The sequence below is a fragment of the Pyrus communis genome, chromosome 4, assembly GCF_963583255.1.
Source record: "Pyrus communis chromosome 4, drPyrComm1.1, whole genome shotgun sequence".
NCBI lineage: Eukaryota > Viridiplantae > Streptophyta > Magnoliopsida > Rosales > Rosaceae > Pyrus > Pyrus communis.
In genome coordinates, this window is record NC_084806.1 from 17122565 (window position 1) to 17145782 (window position 23218).

General features: G+C 38.8%; 1 pseudogene; it reads right to left on the minus strand.

Annotated features, from left to right (window-relative positions):
* Positions 1-1745: 1745 nt before the first annotated feature.
* On the minus strand, positions 1746-22685 carry LOC137732789 (purple acid phosphatase 23-like; annotated as a pseudogene).
* Positions 22686-23218: the final 533 nt, after the last annotated feature.

Sequence of the window (23218 nt, forward strand, 5' to 3'; positions counted from 1 at the left end):
GGTTAATGCTTTTGTGATTGATAATTGTAAGTTCACTTAAAGTGAATATCACACTCTTAAGGTGGCTTAGTTTTTCAAAAGGTTTTCACAAAACTTAATGAGTCTTGATGCTTATATTTAATCTGAATGCCACAGACAGATTGTATGTTAGATATACGTTTTAGCTTGAATATCACAAGTAGAATATGTGTCACATCCCTGTCCAGGCCCCCACCATATCCCGGGGTCGACTCCACCGTAGCACGATATTGTCCGCTTTGGGTACCAACCACGCCCTCACGGTTTTTTTTCTAGGAAGCACAAGCAACTTCCCAGTGGGTCACCCATCCTGGGATTGCTCCAGCCCAATCTCGCTTAACTTAGGAGTTCATAGGAACTCTGAAGCCAGTGAGCTCCCGAAAGGCCTCGTGCTAGGTAGAGATGGGAATATACATATAAAGCTTACAGGATCCTCACCCCTGGGCAATGTGGGATCTTATAATCCACCCCCTTAAGGGTCCGACGTCCTCGTCGGCACACATTCGGCCAGGGATTGGTTTTGATACCAAATTGTCACATCCCAGCCTGGGCCCATACCACATCTCGGGCTCAACTCCACCGTAGCATGATATTGTTCGCTTTGGGTCCCAACCACGCTCTCACGGTTTTGTTTATGGGAACTCACAAGCAACTTCCCTGTAGGTCACCCATCCTGGGATTGACCCAGCCCAATCTCACTTAACTTTGGAGTTCATAGGAACTCCAAAGCTAGTGAGCTTCCGAAAGACCTCATGCTAGGTAGAGATGAGAATATACATATAAGGCTTACAGAATCCTCACCCCTGGGTGATGTGGGATCTTACAATATGCATAAGAAAAACATAAGTAATTGGCAATACTACATATGATTGTTAATGGTAACTATTAAACTTTAGTGCTTTTTACACCGATTGCTAACTTTAATCTTATTGCCTTTGTTGATTCTAATGTTTTGCTTATTTGCACTTATTACTTTAAATTCAAAATTTCAACTTTCTAAATCTTGTATCAAATAATTAATTAAGGCACTTAGTACTATAGTATAATGGTATTTCTCTTCACTTGTAAGTGAGAGATTTTTGGTTTAATTCTTACCAAAGGCGAATTTGAACCACATTATTATTGCTAGCCCAGTATGAGGCTTAGCCCACTCCCTCACCCCTTACTATAGATAATATCGTTTGTTAAAAAAAAAAAAAGTTAATTAAGAATTGTTTTTAAGAACAAGTTATTCATACTAGTCCCTGTGGAGATCGACCTTGCTTGAGATATTTTATACTACAATAATATTGTTCTCTTTTCTATGTGATTTAACTCTGGTTTTGCAGATGGGTAAAATCTTACCATGATCTTTAAATAATGATAAAGAGAATGAATGGTGCCCATTATAATGTTTGTACGTCGAAGATACTTTACTAATAAATGGAGCAACAAGTAAATTCCACGTAAGGAGAACACAAGAATTATTCATTAATGAATATTGTACTTCTCATAAAAATGTTATATTGAAGTAAAAACAAAAAACCAAATAGAAACACAACCTACCTAAAGATACTTTGTGAAGTTTTTTCTGTAGTTACCAACAAGAAATTTAGATACAAGAATTTAAGCCCAGTCTGATCATAGAGTAGTGGAAACACCTTTGAACTGCAAATTTGAAAAAGTGAGCTTAACAAGGACTTCAAAGAGAGAAAAAACACACATGCACGGCCGGAGTACAAAAGAGACTACGAGGAAGAGGAGAAGAGAGAAAGCATTCCTATGAGTGGCAAGAATAGAGATAGCACTAGAGAATGCAATGCAGCAGAGAGTGAGGGTACGGAGGGAGTAGCTGTGGGCTGGTAGTTGGACAAGGACAATAAAAGTGAGTGAGAGAGTTGAAGTAAGAAAATCTATTTTTCGTAGCACAAATTATTGAATTAAGAAATCACCTTGGCAGACGATGAGCAAAGTTCAGATTGTCGCACAATGTATATTTGATCGCCGTGGTTATCCTCCTTACACATATCTTGATTCCGGTGCCAAGTCCATAGAGCATATGTAGAATTCACAACCTGTATTTTCGTACATAAAAGGGTCATGGAAGAGAGATTTGAAAGTGTTAAAAAACTAAAGACATCACGAAAGACCGCACTTAGCTTTTTCTGCATTCACGATTTACACCTCAAAAGCAAGTTTCAAGTGCACATAATTTTGCAATCGCTAATTGTGACTAAACTAATAATTTAACCTTCTTAATCAAGCATTGTACCTCAAGAATTCCATGCCCAAAGCTGCTTTCCCTAAATGCACTCCACTCGGCTGTCTGCTTTAACAAAAATTCCCTTTAGCAGGCCTTGAAGAAAAGTTCAAATGGCATACCCTCAAAACTCCGGTGGGTTGTCTCCAGCCGAAGGACACTTTCCTGGTATTGGAAAAAAATCTAGTCTAGTTATCTGTCATTTACCCTAGCTAGTAGGTAGCATAGGTGTATGCATGGGGTGTTGTCTAACAACTTGAGTATGGCTGTCATTCTCACTAATTCAAGGGATTGCTGACCTTGCTTTAGTTGTTAATCTAGATGCTACCCTTGCTTTAGTTGTTAGGTGATTAGGCGTAAATCAAGGAAGGAAGATTGTTTTTGTTCCTTGTTTTTCTCTTCTTCCCATGCTCATATATATGAGCTATCTTTGTACTTTGTTTCTTCATAATAATAGAAAGTACACCTTCAAATTTCAATATGGTATCAAAGCAGTGATCCTAATCGACCTGCTTCTAAGTAGTTTCTTGAAAGATCTGTGAGCTTTTCCTGATTCTCTATCATGGCTGAAGAGAGTTTAGTGCATGGCGAAGAAGTTAGCTCGCATGCTGCGCTATCTTCACTTCATTTAGATGTTGATGTCAACCTAAATCAACGTCTCAGTTCTGTCTTACAAAATGAGTTCAATTATTTTCCCTAGGAGAGAGCAGTCACTCTTGCCTTGGGAGGACAATCGAAATTTGGTTATGTTAATGGTGTTATTCCAGCGCCTGATGTGTCCTCATCAGATTACAATAATTGGTTGTGCAAGGACCAGTTGGTCATGTCATGGCTACTTAATTTTATGGATCGAAAGATTGCAAAAAAATTTCAGCTATGTTGAATCCTCCTGTATCCTTTGGAAAAATCTCAAAGAAATGTATGGGAATCAGAATAATGCAACTCGAGTGTTACAATTAAAAAAGGATATTGCTGGTTTACAACAGGAAGGAAACTCATTTGTGCAGCACCTTGGAAAGTTAACCACCATATGGAATGAGTTGAATGTCTATCGGCCATACACCAATGATGTTGCCGTGCTGACCAAGAGAGCTGAGGAAGACAAAATATTTCAACTTCTTGCGAGTTTAAGTCCTGAATACGAAGATCTCAGGAGTCATGTCCTCATGAATCATGATCTTCCCTCTTTCTCAAGTGTGTGTGCCACGATTCAATAAACTCGTAGAAAAATCATGACTGTGGAATTAAAGGTAAATATACCAGAAGCTAAGGTATATCTCTCTAACCACAGAACTAGTGAAGAGAGGATCTACAAAGGAAAGAAACCTATTATGAAATGTAGCTACTGTGATATTGGTGGACATACACGAGATCATTGCTGGATTCTTCACCCTGAACTAAGGCCCAAGTTTTCTAGGGACAACAACAAGGGTTTCCCTAAGGGTTCACACAACTCATCCTACAAGGCAAATCATAATGCCACCACTCATTCCGAGGGAGCACAAAAGTTCACCTCCAATCCAACCACCCTGACCAATGAATTTGCTGCCTTCCTCCATAAGAAATAAGGTCATGGAGACAATGAAGGATTAACTAGTCAAGGTGATAACAAACAAGCTACTCTACTCGGGTAGTTTGCTGGTTTTTTGGCTGAAAATGAAGGTGTGACACAACAAGATATTCTAGGTATCTTACAATCTTCTTAACGACTCTCAAAGTAGGTAATGTGCATGATTATTGGATTATAAATTCAGGAGCTACTGATCATGTGACTAACAAGTCTACAAATTTGCATAATTTTGAAAAACTCTCATATCCATCTCAAGTGTCAGTTGCTAATGGCAAGGGTGCTATGGTTGTAGGGAGAGGGAAAACACATTTAATTTTTAGTGATGTCGAGTCTAAAGCTTTTTATGTTCCCTCATTCCCTTTTCAGCTCTTATCTATTGGAAAAATCAGAAACTCATTGAACTGTCTTGCTATTTTCTCCCCAAAAACTGTGGTTTTTCAGGATATCACCACCAAGAAGACGATTGGTGAAGGTTTTTTTTTTCTTAAATGGCCTCTACTAACTTTCCAAGCATGTCCAAATTCCCAAGGTTTTCCAAGTCACTTCAAGCCTGGTTCAAGAACAACAACTTTGGCACCGACGAATTGCGCATCCTTCTGATAAAGTTCTGTCTTTTTTGTTTCCAAACCTGTGCAAAGTTACAAGTTCCTGTGATGTTTGTCACTTCTTTAAGTCCACTAGATTACCTTTCACTTCCACCTTGTCTAGGGCTAGTAATCCTTTTGAAATCGTGCATTTCGATGTTTAGGGACCAGTACTAGAGTCATTTGATGGATACAAATATTTTGTAACTTTTGTGGATGATTTCACAAGGATCACTTGGTTGTATCTTTTGAAATTTAAAAGTGAAGTGCTGGAAGTTTTTCAAGATTTTCATAGACTTGTAAACACACAATTTGCTTCAAACATTCATGTCTTTCGATCAGATAATGGCTCCGAATATATGTCCCATAACATGTCTCACTATCTACGCACACATGGTATATTACATCAAACTAGTTGTGTTGGAACACCTCAACAAAACGGGGTAGCAAAAAGGAAGAATATAGATCTACTTGAAAAAACTAGAGCTCTGATGTTTCACTCGAATGTGCCTAAAATTTTTTGGTCCCCAAGGTGTTCTTACTGCTGCATATCTCATCAATAGATTGCCTAGTAAGATATTGAACTTTAAATCACCTTATGAGGTCTTGAAAGATAGACAGATCAATCTATCCCATTTGAGAGTTTTTGGATGTACATGCTTTGTTCACGTTCAAGCACCAAATCGTGACAAACTAGATCTAAGGGCTGCCAAATGTGTTTTCCTAGGCTATTCATCCACTCAAAAGGGTTACAAATGCTACAATCCAACAACTAGGAAAATAATTGTTTCAAGAGATGTGAAATTTGAAGAAACCATGCCTTACTTCACTCAACTTCTGGACTATTCTAGAGAGGGGAAGAATTTGCTTGATTTGTTCCCAATACCATATCCAAGTGAAGAGGATACAACAAATATTTCAAGAGACCAGGTATTGAATGAGGTTGATTCTCGCAACCTGCATAATTCTCCACTTATGGTCCCTGAAGAACCTATTGTTGGAAGTATGCCCACAAAGCCACTCATTTGATGTAATAGCTTTTTGGAATACTTATTGTGTTAAACTTTTATATGTTTAATAGAGGGCAAAGCTTATTGTTAATCACTATTTATAGTATCTTGTGTTTAAGCAATAAGGGAATCCAAGGAATGTATTTGATCTAAGAGACAAGTGATTTAAGTTAGTTAAATTAACGAGACCTTTCTCTTATGTTCATTCCTAAAACGTTCCTAGCTATAGGATTGCCAATTGGGCATTGACAATCCGCTAAGGTTAGTATGTGTTATGTCGACTCAAGCGTGAGTATGAACTAGTCTCAAGTCATTTGGTGTTGGACACTAAGGCAAACACATAGGTGCTCGAAAGAGTAATCGAGTACACTGAACAACGATCAAACGAGAGTTCGAACATACATGTCATGTGAGAACTCGATAGTTGCAATATGCAAAGTAGTCCTTTGACCTGAGGCATCATTGATGTCTAATGGTTAGGTCCTTGATCTTTGATTATGTCAACGGCATTCCATTGGAGTGTCCATGGCATTGTTGGGGTCAAGCTATCTAGTCATGTAGGCATATGAATGCACAACAAGGGATCTCTAACCTTCCATGGTGGAAGGAGAATACTCTAAGATATGATTCGAGAGTCTTTGGCCAAAGCATATGAATATGACTAAGGAAGCTTGTTCCAAATCTTATTCAATTGAATCATATAGAGAAGTATCACATTGGATAGTAGACATGAAACAAACTATCACTTAAACAATGTGATTAAGAGTATTGTATTAGAGAAAGACCGTATTGCATTGTAGTTGTAACTGGATAGGTTCTCCAACCACTTCTACTTAGCTTGGGTAACCATGACATGCTGCTAGGCGTCACCCATGGTTTGTGGAAGCCCTAAAGATTAGCAAACACTAATTTTAAGGGAGAATTGAAATGTGGTTTCAATTCACAATCGATCGTTAAGAGTAACATCGCCCACTACCTCGCTAATTGGAACCTAATGGATCGTACACCGAGTAAGGATATAAGTGAAGAAATTATATGAAATGGATAAGCAATTAAATGGTTTAATTGAAGAATGGTCAAGATTAATTAAATAGTTAATTAATCATACGAAACGTTCGTATTGGGCGTTTAAGTTAGTTTTGGGCTTCGGGGCACAAAAATGTTTTGGTCCACAAGGCCCATTATGTTTAAGTTGTATGACAACTAAAACAAAATGGGCAATTAAGCCCAATAACAACATATGGCCGGCCATAAGGGTGAGGGGTAGCAAACTTGTATTAATTACAAGTTTGCCACTCACATGAAATGAAGTATAAAATCAACATTATAGCTTTGTTTCACATTAGGGTTTTCTAATTGAATTTGGATGAAACATATTCTCTCATTTTCTACATAGAGGCCGGCCACTTAGGGGAGGAACATCTAGCAATCTTCTTCTTCCCTAAGTCATCCATTTCATCTTCACACTACATCTTTGGTGTGGAGACTTAGAGACACCAAACCTTTGGTGTTTTTGGAGAACAAATCCTCAAATCCTCAAAGAAGAAAAGGAGCACTAAAAGGGAGGAAATCACAAGGAAGATCCAAGGAGCAAGGAGGTGACTTGAAGGCCCTCCACTTGGGTGAATCCCTTGTGTAATCAAGGATGAGCTTCAAGGGTAAAGAATCTCTAAATTCTTATTCTCTTTAATATTGTTAAAGAGTCTTATGGTTCACCATATACTAGGCTTTGAAAGTCATGGGTTTTATGAATTGTTTTTGAATGCATGCCTACTTTAAAGTGTTATTAGTATGCCTATGTATTCAAATGTTCTTACATGTTCTTAGCTAGGACAAAATTTTTCCTTCAAGTGGTATCAAGAGCCTAGGCCTAGTTTATGGTGGATCCTTTTGGGTTTTGTGATTTTTCATATTTTGTGATTTAAGTGTTGTAAATGTTACAAGCTTTGTTCTTGCTTTGAATATAAATTTTGCTTGAAAATTTAGCATCTCAAATGTTGTAGATGTATTTCATTAAAGCATGAATAATGGAACTAAAAGTTGGTGCCAAGTGTTTTGGGATTTTCGGCCAAATCCAATGGGTGAGTTTTTTGGGTTCTTGTTAGCCTTGTTAAAATGGTTTTAATGTGCTTTTTGGAACCCCTAAGTACCCTAGGATATTAACCCTCTTTTGAGTTGTGAAAATTTGAGTTTTTGGTGAAAGAAAACATCCATGGAGCTATTATGAGTTTTCATGTATGTTCTTCATATTTCTTGAAGTTCTTACCAAGAACAAAAAGTTTTGAAGTTTTGATTCAAAAGTTTTATGTTTTTCATAAAGTTTTGTTTTTCAAATGGTGGGTGATAGTTATTGGTGAGATGTGACTAAAAGAATTTTAAAGTTTTATAAAAAACATTTTCTTACAAACCATCAAAGTCACCTTTGTCTCACCTACCAAAAACCACTTACAAAACTTTAGATTTTTTCAATTTTTCAACACTATGGCCGGCCACCTTTGGTAAAAGGTGTTGGAGGGACTTTTGTGCAATTATATAAAGTTTTGATACTTTTGTGTATTTGCATTTTGACCCCAAAATTTTTTTGTTTTAACAAAGTGACCCAAATTGTTGTGGTCATTGTTTTTGGCCCAAAACAAAATGAGAACAAAAATTGTTTTGTCTCTTTAATGAGAATTTGATTTTCATTATATTTAGTTCCATTTAAATCAATTCTATGGATCCAAAAACCAATTGTTTAAAGTTGCTTTCTTAGTTAATTTAGTTAATTAAGAAAATGGTGATTATGAACCAAAGGCCTCGATAATTGAGCTATGTGATTGGCCGATTTACATTATGAATGCTTGGGTTTTAAGTAATGTAGATTTGAATGTAATTTGATTAATTCAAGTTGTTGTAAAGGGCATAAGCCCATTATTTGTGTTGTAAAAGGGCATAAGCCCTTCTTATTATTTCATGTATTCCTCTTTGTTTATATGTATGCAAATTGGAATAGTTGGGTCCAACGCCCAATAGGAAATAACGGTTTAATTGGATTAAACGCGTAACTAAAATCAACAACTATCTACCTTAAACCCAAGGTCCAACACAAGGCTCGTGTTGGATCAAATCAAACGGTTCATAATCATCCTAAAACCTAATATGACTATATAGTCCATATGAGGATGCAATGCGTTCGTTAGTAGTTCCATATAGTCTCGCTTGTTTCAACGAAACAGTGGGAGTATTATATGCTACTAAATCATATTAACTTGGACCAATAGTTATGATAGGGCCATGTTCTTTTAATATGATTAAAATGATTTTGATGTAGCCCAAAACTACTCCCTCAACAAACGAATATTAAGTTGATAAACGAGAGATGTTTTGAACATTTCTTCGTAGGCCTTCCACTGTGGTGGGCTCCAATCGTTTGTGACTTGTACACCGGCTTCACCCTATCATGGGGGAGTACAAAGTGCATGCTTACACTCAGGAGGAATCCATAAACATATGATGAGGTAAGTGTAGGCAACGAGGATGGCCGATATCATATCATTGTGAGGCTATTCTTGAACCCCTTCATGAACTAAGCATGGTGGGAATAACTTAACTAAGTGCAATGGTGCCGATATCGTATCATCGTGAGGCCACATTCTCTAGAGGCCAAACTAGATGGGTAATTACAAGAGTTGTAAATGAGTAAAGTGTTATTCTCTCATCATTATTTTTGCTAACCGATATCGTATCATCGTGAGGTGGGCTTGGTAATGGTGAGTCTCCCATACCCCGCTAAGAGTTCAACATAACTCTCAGATTCTATTGAGGGATATGGAATTTGCCAAAAATAGTGGGTGGTACTATTTGATTCAAGACCCAATCAAGTAGTTAATCAACAATCTAATACGATTTCTGTTATGTTATGTAGTTAACGACATGCCTAAAATACTACCCACCATTATACTTGACAAAATGGCCCAAGACTTTTTCCTTGCATATCTCTCGGATGATTTCACTAAGTTTATTGTAAACTATAAAGTGAATAGATTCGATCATACTTTTAACGAGATGATTGACATGTGCTGTAAATTTGAAAATTGTTTCAAAAAGGACAGTGGGAGTGAGAATGCAAAAACAAGGAAAAGGTTACATAAGAAGAAGGCAAAGAAATCCAAAGGAACATGCTTTCATTGTGGAAAGGATGAACGTTGGAAGAAGAAATACAGGGTGCGCATTGCGAGCCTTATGACACGAACTTTTGAAGAGACTATTTCGGTCATAGAAAGTGCTTTTACAGTGAGCTCCAATTCCTGGATATTTGATTCAGGCGCTAGTCAACATATCTGTAATACGATGCAGGGACTAGCAGAGAGCAAGACACTACGCAATGGGGAGATAGTTGTGCGAGTTGGGAACGGCACTAAAATCTCTGTAAAAGCAATAGGCACCTATATGCTTAAACTACCCTCTAGGGAAGTCTTGGAACTTAAAAATTGTTTATATTTTCCTTCATGTATAAAGAATTTGATTTCTATTTCTAAGCTTTTACGAGATGGGCACTCAATATTGTTTGACAAAATGAGTTGCACTTTATACTTGAACGGTCGTATTATCTCTCATGGTAATATGATAGAGGGACTTTTTCACCAAGAGACGAATAGTGGTTTGCACTGTATTGAAAGCGGGAATACCTCAAAACCCAAAAGGGCTAGAGAAGAAGTTAATCAAGAAAAGATGTGGCATCTTAAACTTGGACATGTGAACCTTGATAAGATTCGCAAGATGTCGAAAGACGGATATTTCCGCCAGTTAGGTAATGACCAGATGGGTACTTGTGAATGTTGCTTGAAAGGGAAGATGACCAAATCTCCATTCACTGGGAAAGGAGAGCGTGCCACTGAAATTCTAGGGTTAATCCACACTGACGTATGTGGACCTATGTCTACTATGTCGAGAGGAGGCTTCTCCTACTATATCACATTCACCGACGATCACTCTCGGTTTGGCTATGTGTATCTTATGAAGTACAAGTCAGAATCCTTTGAAAGGTTCAAAGAATTCAAGAATGAAGTTGAGAAGCAAACTGGGAAACAGATAAAGATCCTAAGATCAGATCGAGGGGGTGAATATCTGAGTAATGAGTTCCTAGATTATCTCAAAGAGTGTGGAATAATATCACAGTGGACTCCACCGGGAACTCCACAACTTAATGGAGTTTCTGAAAGGAGAAATCGAACCTTGATGAACATGGTTCGTTCTATGATGAGTTCCGCTGATCTACCAGTAACATTATGGGGATACGCTCTATATACAGCAGCTTACTTGCTTAATAGAGTACCTTCCAAATCAGTTTCATAAACGCCCTATGAGATATAGCATGGAAGAAAGCCAAGTCTTAAGCATATTAAGATTTGGGGTTGTGAAGCATATGTCAAGAAGCTTGAAGCTACTAAGCTTGAAGCAAGATCAGTAAGGTGCTATTTTGTGGGATATCCTAGAGAAACTATGGGATATGAGTTCTACCATCCTGACGACCAGAAAGTCTTTGTCGCCAGAACTGTTATGTTTCTTGAGGAACAATTTGTTCTCAAAGGAACTATAAGTAAAACGATGGAAATTAATGAGATTAATGATGAACCACAAACAAGCACACGACATATTGACAACCCTGTTCCTGGACCCCAAGCTCCACGTAGATCTGAAAGGGTTAATAAGCCACCTAAGAGGTATGGCTTAGACAATGACTTTGCGGAATTGTACCTTCTGGGTGACAATGACACAAAGGAGGACCTTAGGGACTACAAAGAAGCAATGTCCGACATTGATTCAAAGAGATGGCAAGAGGCCATGAAATCCGAGATGGATTCCATGTATCAAAATCAGGTCTGGACTCTTGTAGACCCTCCAGAAGGTATAGTACCTGTTGGAAACAAATGGGTCTTCAAGAGGAAGATAGGCGTTGATGGGAACGTGGAGACTTATAAGGCTAGACTTGTAGCCAAGGGTTACAGGCAACGAGAAGGGATTGACTATGAAGAAACTTTCTCTCCTGTAGCCATGATTAAGTCCATTCGGATTTTGCTTGCTATAGCTGCGTACCATGATTATGAAATCTGGCAAATGGACGTGAAGACGGCCTTTCTGAACGGCTACCTAGAGGAAGAGCTTTATATGGCTCAACCCGAAGGTTTCGTGTCCAAGTCTGAAAAGACTAAGGTATGCAAGCTTCAGAGATCCATTTATGGACTTAAGCAAGCCTCCAGGAGCTGGAACATTCGTTTTGATACTGAAATCAAATCGTTTGGTTTTACTCAAAACGAAGACGACAATTGTGTTTATCAAAAAGTCGTTGGGGAAGCAGTTGTATTCCTAGTGTTATATGTAGATGACATATTACTATTCGGGAATGACACAACAGTACTTTCTTCTGTAAAAGTGTGGTTGTCCAAAACCTTCCACATGAAAGATTTAGGAGATGCATCTTATGTACTTGGGATAAAGCTCTATCGTGATAGATCCAGAAAATTAATTGGATTATCCCAATCTATGTACATTGATAAGGTGCTAAGTAGGTTCCAGATGGAGCAATCTAAGAAAGGTATTCTTCCTGTAGGACATGGAATTCATCTTTCTAAGTCCATGAGACCTAAGACTCCTGAAGAGATACGGCATATGAATATGATTCCTTATGCTTCCGCCATAGGAAGTCTTATGTATGCCATGATATGCACAAGGCCTGATATCGCATATGCTGTGAGCATTACTAGTCGATATCAATCTAACCCAGGATCAGAACACTGGGCAGCTGTCAAGACGGTCCTTAAGTACTTAAGAAGAACTAAGGACATGTTCCTCGTTTATGGAGGAGCGACAAAGTTGCGAGTGGAAGGCTATACAGACGCAGATTTCCAATCTGACGTCGATGATAGAAGTTCCAACTCCGGATATGTATTCACTCTGAATGGTGGGGCTGTCAGTTGGAAAAGCAAGAAACAAAGTGTAATTGCTGATTCCACGACAGAGGCTGAATATGTCGCTGCAGCTGAAGCCGGCAAAGAAGCGTTCTGGATGAAGAAGTTCATCACTGAACTTAGAGTGGTTCCAACCATTACATCACCAGTAACTTTGTCCTGTGATAATAGTGGGGCGATAGCTCAAGCCAAGGAACCCAGGGCACATCAAAAGAACAAGCATTTTGATAGGCGCTTTAATATCATTAGAAGATATGCTGCCGAGGGGAAAGTTAACATCCTCAAAGTTGCTTCAGCCGATAACGTAGCAGATCCACTAACGAAGCCAATGTCTCAAATCCAACTTGACCGTCATATGGAAAAGATGGGTATTAGATACATGGGAAGATGGCTTTGAGTGCAAGTGGGAGATTGTTGGAAGTATGCCCACAAAGCCACTCATTTGATGTAATAGCTTTTTGGAATACTTATTGTGTTAAACTTTTATATGTTTAATAGAGGGCAAAACTTATTGTTAATCACTATTTATAGTATCTTGTGTTTAAGCAATAAGGGAATCCAAGGAATGTATTTGATCTAAGAGACAAGTGATTTAAGTTAGTTAAATTAACGAGACCTTTCTCTTATGTTCATTCCTAAAACGTTCCTAGCCATAGGATTGCCAATTGGGCATTGACAATCCGCTAAGGTTAGTATGTGTTATGTCGACTCAAGCGTGAGTATGAACTAGTCTCAAGTCATTTGGTGTTGGACACTAAGGCAAACACATAGGTGCTCGAAAGAGTAATCGAGTACACTGAACAACGATCAAACGAGAGTTCGAACATACATGTCATGTGAGAACTCGATAGTTGCAATATGCAAAGTAGTCCTTTGACCTGAGGCATCATTGATGTCTAATGGTTAGGTCCTTGATCTTTGATTATGTCAACGGCATTCCATTGGAGTGTCCACGGCATTGTTGGGGTCAAGCTATCTAGTCATGTAGGCATATGAATGCACAACAAGGGATCTCTAACCTTCCATGGTGGAAGGAGAATACTCTAAGATATGATTCGAGAGTCTTTGGCCAAAGCATATGAATATGACTAAGGAAGCTTGTTCCAAATCTTATTCAATTGAATCATATAGAGAAGTATCACATTGGATAGTAGACATGAAACAAACTATCACTTAAACAATGTGATTAAGAGTATTGTATTAGAGAAGAACCGTATTGCATTGTAGTTGTAACTGGATAGGTTCTCCAACCACTAGCAATCTTCTTCTTCCCTAAGTCATCCATTTCATCTTCACACTACATCTTTGGTGTGGAGACTTAGAGACACCAAACCTTTGGTGTTTTTGGAGAACAAATCCTCAAATCCTCAAAGAAGAAAAGGAGCACTAAAAGGGAGGAAATCACAAGGAAGATCCAAGGAGCAAGGAGGTGACTTGAAGGCCCTCCACTTGGGTGAATCCCTTGTGTAATCAAGGATGAGCTTCAAGGGTAAAGAATCTCTAAATTCTTATTCTCTTTAATATTGTTAAAGAGTCTTATGGTTCACCATATACTAGGCTTTGAAAGTCATGGGTTTTATGAATTGTTTTTGAATGCATGCCTACTTTAAAGTGTTATTAGTATGCCTATGTATTCAAATGTTCTTACATGTTCTTAGCTAGGACAAAATTTTTCCTTCACCTATCTCATCAGAACCCTCAAGTAGTCCTTCCAACCAAGAAACTGCTTAATTGCTAGCAACTCAATCTCCCACAGTTCGTCGAAATCCTCCCCGTGAAAGGAAACTTCCATCCAAGTTACATGATTATGTAACTTACAATGCCAGGTATATCTTGACTTCTGCTATTAATTACGATAAAGTTTCATCCTCATTTGCTACATTCCTCAGTGCAATTATTGAAACCTATGAACCATAAAGCTTTCAAGAAGCTAATCTACACAGTGAGTGGAGAGCTGCTATGGCAGAAGAGCTTCAAGCTCTTCATGAAAACAACACCGGGACTATAGTGAAACTTCCCAAAGGAAAGAAAGTTGTGGGAAGTCGTTAGGTATACAAGACCAAGTTCCATTCAGATGGCACGATTGAAAGGAACAAGGCTCGTTTGGTTGCTCGAGGATTTACTCAAACCTATAAAGTGGATTACAAGGAGACATTTGCTCCCGTGTCAAAGATGAACACTGTGAGGGTGCTGTTATCTGTTGCCATTAACAATGCATGGCCTCTTTTTCGAATGGATGTTAAAAATGCTTTTTTGCATGGTGAGCTTGAAGAAAAAGTTTTCATGAAACTGCCTCCAGGTCATCCTCAATCAAACAATCCAGAAATGGTGTGCAAACTTCATAAGTCCATTTATGGTCTCAAGCAAAGTCCATGTGCATGGTATGCCAAGCTCAGTCATGTTCTAGAAAGAGTTGGTTTCTGTCGGAGCAATGTTGATTATTCCTTATTTGTGCGTTCAAGCACATCGGGTAAACTTGTGGTGCTTATTTACATTGATGATCTCATTGTGACAGGTGATAATATGTCAGAGATTAGTGCTCTTAAATAATATCTCAATCACAAGTTCGCTATCAAAGATCTCAACATTCTTAAATATTTTCTAGGGATCAAGATGGCACACTCTCACAAGGGTTGTTTTCTAAATCAGCGCAAGTATGTTATTGATCTTCTTCATGAGGCCAACATGACAGATTGTAAACCTGTTCGCACACCTTTGAATAGTAACTTGAAGCTGCAATCTTGCAGTGATCTCATTCCCAATATAGAGTACTATCAAAGATTGGTCGGCAAACTTATTTATCTAACTATCATTCACCCTGATATAGCATATGCCGTGAGTTTTGTTAGCCAGTTTATGCATGCTCCAAGCATGGATCACATGAAGATTGTTCATCGTGTGCTTCGATATCTGAAGGGCTCCATTGGTAGAAAGATTCTCATGCGCAACAATAATCACACTCATATCTCAGGATATACAGATGCAGATTGGGCAGGGAACGCTCTTGAACGCAAGTCTATCACTGGTTTCTGCACCTTCGTAGGAGGTAACCTAGTCACCTGGAAGAGCAAGAAACAAAGTGTGGTTGCATGCTCTAGTGCAGAAGCAGAATACCGTGCTATAGCTTCGACTGTTTGTGAACTTATTTGGCTCAAAAATCTGTTATTGGACTTGGGGTTTCCTCATCAGCAACCTATGTCTTTCTACTGTGATAATCAAGCTGCGATGCACATAGCATCAAATCCTGTTTTCTATGAGCGAACTAAACACATTGAAGTTGACTGCAACTATGTTCGAAATCAAGTGCAGTCCAAGGTGATTGATACACACTTCATTTGTATTCATGAACAACTTGCAGATATCTTCACAAAAGGATTACCGTTTGCTACTTTCCATCACCTCTTGTCCAAGCTTGGATCAATCGACCCGTTTAATCCAGCTTGAGGGGGAGTATTAAAAGAAGATCTAGTCTAGTTATCTGTCATTTACCCTAGCTGGTAGGTAGCATGGGTGTATGCATGGGGTGTTGTCTAACAACTTGAGTATGGCTGTCATTCTCACTAATTCAAGGGATTGCTGACCTTGCTTTAGTTGTTAGTCTAGTTGCTGCCCTTACTTTAGTTGTTAGGTGATTAGGCGTAAATCAAGGAAGGAAGATTGTTTTTTTGTTCCTTGTTTTTCTCTTCTTCCCACGCTCATATATATGAGCTATCTTTGTACTTTGTTTCTTCATAATAATAGAAAATACACCTTCAAATTTCAATACTTGGATCATCGACAAACTCAACATCAACTTTCTCAATATTTCCACCATCTCCAACTGTTATGTAAACTGGTCCGCATGGATCCAACGTCTATTCATCCGTTCATAGGCACGCACCTGTAGAGCAAACAAATTGGCAACTTTTCCAAATAAGTATGCATATAAATATTAACAAGACTTTATACAGAATCGGCTTGAACTTACATGACCAGAAAAAAAAACCATATCAACACCATATTGATAAAGAAGTGATTCCATTTCTTGTCTTATGCATCCAAATTCTTGACGGTGTGAAGAATAGCTGTTATACCAAGGAGAGTGCCATGCAGCTACGAGCCAGGGGGTCATTGTGCAGTCTACTCGATGCAGATCATCTTTAAGCCAAGCATATTGAGCACCTGAATGAACATTAATAGGACATAACAAACAATTAAAAACAACAGATTCCAAAAGAGTACACCGGTTATGAAAGTGCTTACGCTTTCATAATTCAGCAATGCAACACCAAACCAAAATGTTTTAAATTCATCGTTTGGTATTATTATTAGTGATCTAATTAGTAAGAAATGTTATGGAAACAATTACCAGTAGCATTGTAGTCAACATATGCTCCCAACATCGAAAGAGTAGTAGAAGTTACTTTTATTGGTATTATTGGTATTATTAGTACTGATCTAATTAGTATGATAAAATGTACTTCTCTAGCATCGAAAGAGTAGTAGAAGTTACTTTTAGAGCCGGATTCCTCTGATGGCACTGTGAATCTTGTCAAATAGGACTGGAAAGTGATTCCAGAAACTTGAGGCTCAATCTCATGGTTGCCTTCAATAACCATCATAGGAACTCTCGAGGTTAAAGGCTCCATGAACCTGGGTTTCCACTTCAACAGTGTTAACACGAAACCAACTAATTCAAGAGCATGCAGCATCACAAATTGGTCAGAATTCAAATATCAAGTTTCTTGCATACTGCTTCTACCTAACTCCAATAGCTTAACTAACTAACAATATAGATTGATAATGACACATTTTAATGTCTGTGACAAATATCCAATACAAACTGAAATAAATGCAAACAAATATGGTGAGATAGGAGATGCATTCAAATAAATAAAGGTTACCTTCCCCACTCGTCCCAGCGGGGTTGATATGTTTCTCTGATTGGTGCATCTGGGAATGCACGTGAATAGCATGAAGCTCCCTTCCTGCCAGTTGTAAGGTACTAATTTGCATAAGTTAAGTCCCCAACAATTAGAATCATTGAAGGATCATTCTGGATTAAATGATCAATTCTTGTACTGGTATTGCTTGTGAGACCCAAATCTCCAACAACAGCTATTCGACGAGGATATGTGCTTTGGCTAGGCACTGGTAAAGTTTCGAAAGCATGCTCTTTGCTCATAGTATGGAAAGAACTATCCCTGTGGATGCAAATTTCCGCCTTCTTCTTCTTGGACAAAATTGCACCTACAAAACAATTAACACCTTAGGTCAAGGCCAAGAGCCTCACGCGCCCACGATGAATGGGTGAAGAACCTCCGATGCCAAAGTTAGAATTTAGAGAGAAAAGTGTTTGGAAAGTTTTTTGGGAGTTTGGCAAGAGTGTGAAACTAGGTTTTTAGAGAAAATGGGTAGTATTTATAGGGCATGGCCGGTCCCCTTTGGAGAAAAGGTGGCCGACCTTTGGGATGCTTTTTGTGTGTATTTTGTGGTTTAATGTGTGAGCTATTTGGCAATTAATTGATTAATTGCCCCAGCAGAGCGGCCCAAACCCGTAGGTCACGACCGGGGGCAACTGAAAGTTCCATTGCCCTAGCAGAGGCAAATTCAAGAAGAAGTTGAGAGGCTCCTAACTGAACGATTGTGTAATTTCCAACATAACAAGCCTGCTGACGATGCGCTTCAACGAGACATGACCAACATAAGCATGTCATCATTCACGAATGAGATCGAGCGGACAGATCCACCTCGCAGGTTCACTATGCCTCACTTCACTCTGTACAAGGAAGATGAAGATTCGGATCGACATCTCAAGCACTACTATAGTACCATGATCCTCTATAGGAATAACGATGCGTTTATGTGCAAAATTTTTGCCACAACTCTACAAGGCGAGGCGCAAGACTGGTTTCACACTCTACTACCGCAGTCAATCCGGAGTTTCAATGAACTTTCCTTTGTTTTCACTAAGGAGTGCTCATCTAACCGCTAAATCAAAAGGACATCCGACCATTTCTTTAGCATCGTAAAAAACCCTTGGGAGACAATTTGTGACTATGTCAAGAGGTTCAAAGTGGAGAAGGCCAAGATTGTTGGTTGCAACGAGGATATAACAACGACAGTATTTAGAAATGGGCTTCCCACCGAACATACTTTATCCGAAAAACTGATTATGGGAGAAGAACTGACCCTAGTAGCTTCGTATGCTTTGGCAGAAAAACATGCACTATCAGACGAGGCCAAGCAATCTAACACAAATGAGTCAGAAAAGAAGCACATGGAATGTTGCCTGACTAAAGAAGACTCAGCGCCTCAAACATTCACCAAGTTCATAGTTCCAATCAGCCAAATTCTCCGCAAGCTCAAGAATGAACCTTGGTTCAAACTGCCGCCACCCATGAAAGGCGATCTTACCAGGCTAGATCATACAAAGTATTGCGCATTCCATCAAGGACTAGGCCACACTACCAACGGCTGCCTGAAGTGGAAGCAATACCTTAAGAAGCTGACAAATGAGGGCCGATGCGACGAGTATCTTGATAGGTCAATGAAACGACCTACACAAGCAGGGGAAGTCTCTATCACCCCCTAAACCCCGTTTGGGCTTTTCTAAATGAGTTTGAAGTCTCAATTAGCTCGACGAAGAAGGCATCGCAAGCCGAAGACTATCCAATTTGTTATGCAATTTTTACACAGTTGATTTATTTCATTATTCTCAATGAAGATTCAAGAAGTTACTCATAAGCCCAGCTCAACTACTGTCCACAACAACTACTCAAAACCCTTTATGGGTCTGCTCACCAGTGCAAAAGGATAAACTAATTGCTTTCAAGTGCGAGAGGGTAAACCAATTCCCCGACACCTATATGGGTCTGCTTAGTGCGAGATAATAAACTAATTGCTCTCCAGTGCGAAAGGGTAAACCAATTCCCCGACACCTATATGGGTTTACTCTTTAGTGCGAGAGGATAAACTAAATAAACTAATTGCTCTCCAGTGCGATAGGGTAAACCAATTCCCCGACACCTATATGGGTTTACTCTTTAGTGCGAGATGATAAACTAAATAAACTAATTGCTCTCCAGTGCGATAGGGTAAACCAATTCCCCGACACCCATATGGGTCTACTCTCTAGTGCGAGAGGATAAACTAATTGCTCTCTAGTACGATAGGGTAAACTAATTGCTCTCTAGTACGATAGGGTAAACCAATTCCCCGACACCCATATAGGTTTGCTCTCCAGTGCGAGAGGATAAACTAATTGCTCTCCAGTGCGAGAGGGTAAACCAATTCCCCGACACCCATATGGGTCTGCTTTCCAGTATGAGAGGATAAACTAATTGCTCTATAGTGAGAGAGGGTAGACCAATTCCCCAACACCCATATGAGTTTGCTCTCCAGTGCAAGAGGATAAACTAATTGCTCTCCAGTGCGAGAGGGTAAACTAAATCCTCGACACCCATCTGGGTAAGCCTTCCAGTGCGAGAAGGCTATATAGCTCAAAAGATCGAATGCTTGAAGATCAACTAGGCAACAAATTGTTAGGGGGTAGCAGCCACTTTTACAGTTAACCGTTTGCTCATTCGACACTTCATCTTCAGCAAATCCGATCTTGGCAGCTCCATCCTTGACTGCTCCATCTACGACAACTGAGAAATCAAACTCTAGCAGTTTCCTCATTTTGGGCAAGCAGCCCAGACATGGTAGCCCAAACCGTTGCCCATGCCATGCCATTTCCTCGGCCCATGCCGAGCCAATCCTTGGCTTTAATCAAGCCAAGTAGCACAAGCAATGGCCCTTGCCAAACCACCTACTTGGCCCATGCCAAGCCGACTCCTGGCCCCTGCCTGCCGACGTGTCGCACCACCCTGACGGTTGCCCCACGACAACACTATCCACGAAGAAGACAAGAAAATTGAATTTTTCTTGCATCAGTGCAGCACGGAGAAAACGAAGAAAGCAACGAAAGATGATCTTTTGCACATGCAAGATGTAGAAGATTGCTAAAGGAGGGGGAACAAATATCCTCTAAGCTCTCTCTCTCTTGTAGGGTAGAATAAATCGCTCTTCAAAGTTGATTTAGTAACCCACTTAAGGTGGACTTAAATAAGCTTTGAGAGAAATTTATTTCCCTTTCCTAGAAGGATCTAATTTCCTATTAAAGAGGGAATCTACATCAAAATAGGAAGCAGTCCAAAGTTTCCTAAAGCAAGAAAATCTCTACACTTGTTGCCATTTTCTGCGAGCAGCCCAACAGGTGTGGGGGCATTTGTGGAGCAAAAAATAATCACAAGGCGATAAGTGGATTTTTGGATAGAAGAGGACAAAAATACCCTTGAGGCAAACCGGGATTCCTACACTCGAGCAGCGGACAATCATCCCTCAACCAAGTCAAAAGTGCCCAAAATAGGTAACAATTCAAAATCCATCTCATCAAATTCCTTCTACAAGGTAACTCCCAAAACCTATTTCATTTCATATATTTTTACCTCTTTTTCCCTCTTTTAGCTAATCAATTAGCTATCATTCCATAACTTACAAAATATTCCACATAAATTACAAAACCTCCAAAATATTCATTCCAAAAATGTGTTAATTGGCTAATTAATGGATCCATTAATTAGCTATCATTCCAAAAATGTGTTAATTGGCCAATTAACTCCAAAATATTCATTCCAAAAATGTGTTGATGAGATGGATTTTGAATTGTTACCTATTTTGGGCACTTTTGACTTGGTTGAGGGATGATTGTCCGCTGCTCGTGCATAGGAATCCTGGTATGCCTCAAGAGTATTTTTGTCCTCTTCTATCCAAAAATCCATATGTCGTCTTGTGATTATTTTTGGCTCCACAATCCCCACACTTGTAATAATATTTCGTACCCGGTTTAAGACCTACAACAAAGAAGAGCTGTTGATCTTAGCCGAACAGATATACCTAGTTTCTTTACTTATCGTTTTCTAGGTGTTCGAGTATGTTACCAAATGGCCATCCTCTGACACTGACATCAAAGTTCACCATTTAAACTTAGCCTTTAATGTGATAGTTTTTCTCTAATTTACTACAAGTCCAAAAGTTTAATCAAATATATCAGAATTCTTTTGGGATGAAAATTGACAAAAGGTTTACAAGCCAGCCTCTTGAAATATAGCAGTTTGTCTTGTTATTGTTCTTATACTACATATGCCACCCCCCAAGTTATTAGAGCTTCCTCAAATTGGAAAATGGAAAATAGGATTTTTCGATTCAAGAATGGCCATATCTGTATTAGTTAATTACACAGTACATCGAGCAACCGTCAACACCATTATCAATTGACAGTAATTTTGATTCACCCCAATATCAGAATTTTTCTATCCTCAACAATTGATATCAAAGTTACTCAATCAAGGGTTCTATTTTTCTTTCAGGTCCAAGCTCGAACCGAAGGGGTATACTATTCGTAATACTATTTTAGCACAGAAGGATGGAACTTGTACAAACAATTAAGCTAAGTTCAGAACTTGTCCTCCAAGCAAACAATTTGATTAAATTCAGAATAACATTAGCAATTCCGCTGACGGATTTCCATTTTCTGATGTGAAATATTATGTGCATAATAATAACAAATAATACAGCCCCGTTCTCTTAGATTCTAGGGTCTAAGAAAATTGTGGTCACCTATTGTTCGATTTTAATCTAACAGGCGAAGGAGAAAGCAAAATAACAAAAACAATACAAGTGACTACAGGAACAAAAAAGGTTTCCATACCATCAATCCTAACGCGATGAATGATGGCAGAGGTGTAATTCAAGAGACCAGCAAAAGGGTACAATTGACTATAAACAACTGAAACCCCCCTTCTTCATAGTCTCATACTTGTCTCTTTCTTCCCCATACCACAATTCACTCCCAACTGTTGAAGGATCAAGTGGTCTCACATTTTTACCAATCTGGGCATCCCCTGACCAAACCAAAACCAACCCAGTTTTATCAGTTCCATTCAACTTTAAACCCAACAAAAAAAAAAAAAAAAAAAATCACCAAAACAACACAAAGATTGAGAATTTGAATTTTGTACCAGTAACCCAAGAAACCCACATTGCAGTAGGTGAAGAAATAGCGAGGGCAATCTGTTCTGGGAAATTTGATGTCACGTTCTTCTTGAGCCTGGGATGGTCCATTGGCAAGTCCTCGTTACCTGTGCGAAGCGATGGATCGAACCGCCGAGTTGCAGGCACAAACGGGCCTTCTAGAGTGGTGGGAATGCGAGACTGAGTCAGAGCCACCATCATTTCTGTTACGGTGAAGAAAATGACGAGAGTGATCTATTTCCATGGCATGCAGTTGTGCATGGCAATAAAATAATGGTGGTTGCTAGAGGTTCAAAATTCTAGCTGGGGACGAAGAGAAGAAGTGAGTTTTGATCATTATCGTATTGGTTTTAATTTGTTTGTTGTGGGAGTTGAGGAGTGATTTAGCATATTCTGATGGGAATAGCTGTTTCTTTCGTTGTTTTTGGTATTATCATTACGAGGAGCTTTTGCTTGTGTTTTTTTTTATTTTTTATTATAAGCAATGTTAGGGAGATTAAGTTTTGTAAATTAAATGATATAAAAGTTGATGATTGAATTATTACTTACGCATTGATAATATACTTATTTTTATTAGTGACACATAATTTAGTTTACAAATTTTATTTACAAATTTAGTTTCTCTGCCGTTTGCTGTCAGTCACCTTTGAAATATTTAGTAGAATACACTCCAGAAACGGAAAATTAAAAAAAAAAAAAAAATATATATATATATATATATATATATATATATATATAAAGGTATCTACGTAACAAATAAATTATATATTTACTCTGTTCTAGAACTCGATAGA